Source organism: Ailuropoda melanoleuca, chromosome 4 (assembly GCF_002007445.2).
Source record: "Ailuropoda melanoleuca isolate Jingjing chromosome 4, ASM200744v2, whole genome shotgun sequence".
Taxonomy (NCBI): Eukaryota; Metazoa; Chordata; class Mammalia; order Carnivora; family Ursidae; genus Ailuropoda; species Ailuropoda melanoleuca.
Window position 1 is genome coordinate 56,024,858 of NC_048221.1, and position 2,227 is coordinate 56,027,084.

Sequence of the window (2,227 nt, forward strand, 5' to 3'; positions counted from 1 at the left end):
AAGGGAAGGTTTGGCCATCCTGGTAGCATGGGAACTTCAACTAGGACGTGTTGACACAAAGAAAGTAGTATTTCAGCCACACTGTAGTTTGTGGACTGTGGAAATGGGGGGCTTGACACCCACGGTCTGCTGCAGAGCACGGGCATCAGTGTGGGGGACGGGATGCAGGGAACCTAGAGAGTCTTCTTTCAACTTTAGTTTCAGCAAGCAACAAGGAGCAACTTGAAAGGGAGAGATAAGAAACGGGAACCAAAGTTACCATTAATTCATGTTTTTTGTCTGTGCTGGTTCTGTTCTCATCCTGAACGTTAGCCCCTGAGGGGCAGGGAATACGTCCTTCTTGTTCCCTGCAGGACCCTCAGCGCCTGGCACAAAGGCGGTGCTCGGTGATTATTAGGGAAGGAACAAGCGAGTGGAATTCAGAGTGGCTAGTGTGGGATGCCCCGGAAGCAGGCTTGGATGTTCGAGCCCCGGGGGCGGTGTGTCCCACGGCAACAGTCAGAAGAAAGACCCTCATCACCTGCTGCTGTGCCCGGTGAGGGTATGCACTTCAGAAACTTCCACAGCTGCCTCACGCTCTCCCTTCACAGAGCTTGGCAGAGGACCTGATGCACCTCTGGGTGACTTGACTCACCTCCACCTCCACCTCCAGGTGTCCTGTGGGTGCCTCTGATTGACAGAAGCCAGGTCACCTGTCCACGCCTTGGCTTTGAGAGAGCCTAAGAAATGGACCCTGAATAAAAAAGTGTTTTTGTACTTTCCAGCTCGTATAGCTGGAGGGTTGGGATGCATGTTGCCACACCCCTCCTCCTGAGGTTTGTGGGCAATAAGGCACGAGGCCACTACGACCTGACAGGGCCAGAGGTAAGTGTGTGTGTGTGTGTGTCTGTGTGTGTCTGTGCGTGTGTGTCTGTGTGTGTGTCTGTGTGTGTGTCTGTGTGTGTGTATGTCTGTGTGTGTGTGTCTGTGTGTGTAGGGGCTGTGCCTGCACCTTTAGGCTCAGCACCTGTGGGTGCGGGAGGGCCGGGGGTTCTAGCAGCTGCTACACCTTCAGTTTGATTTCCTTATTGGCTGTTTCGGTCTCAAGGGCTCAGAGCATCGTTGCCTGTGGCTGTCATATGGAGCTCACCCCACAGAGCTTCAGTTTGGAGCATGTGTCCATACCTGTCATGGCTTCTCATCAAGCCCAAAAGCTCCCGGAGGCCAAGGGCTCTGTCCTATTCACCTTTGTGGTGCATTCACAGGCCTGCCTCAGGCCCTCCAGAGAAGAGATGGTCAGGGAATGTTCACTGATTTGGATGACCGAGAGGCAAGGCTGGTAAGTGACAGGAAAGTGGGGCTGGGGTGAGACAACACACCCCGGTATCCTAACCTGGCCCTGCTCCTGTGGCCTCCTGGCCTCCTGTAACTCAGACTCCCGGAGGATAAAGGCAGAGTGATAATGCATCTACCTCACAGCCAGGTTATTAGGACGATGAGCGAGGAGAGCAAACGGATGTGGAAAAGGGCTTTGATAAACTATAAAGTAACTCAACGTCAGTCTCCCTGATGAGGCATGTGATATTCACTGGAAACTCCTTTCCCCAAAGATCTTGAAAATGGGACAGAAAGCCATTTCTTCCTGATAATATTGATTGTATCCTGTCTTGAGGCAGAGATATGGACCATATTTCTTTTGGAGGCTCTTCCGCTTTCGGAATCCGTCACAGGGAAGCATGGGGAAGGGAGTCATCTAGCTACAAAGCCATGCTTTCCCCCTTCTGTGAAAGTACATTACCTTGGAATTAACTTAACCAGAGACGTAAAGGACCTATATTCTAGAAACTATAAATCACTCTTGAAAGACATTTGAGGAAGACATAAAAAGATGGAAAAATATTCCATGCTCATGGATTGGAAGAATTAACATAGTTAAAATGTCCATGCTACCCAGAGCAATCTACACTTTCAATGCTATCCCGATCAAAATACCGAGGACATTTTTCAAAGAACTGGAACAAATAGTCCTTAAATTTGTATGGAACCAGAAAAGGCCCCGAATCTCCAAGGAACTGTTGAAAAGGAAAAACAAAGCTGGGGGCATCACAATGCCGGATTTCGAGCTGTACTACAAAGCTGTGATCACAAAGACAGCATGGTACTGGCACAAAAACAGACACATAGACCAATGGAACAGAATAGAGAACCCAGAAATGGACCCTCGGCTCTTTGGGCAACTAATCTTTGA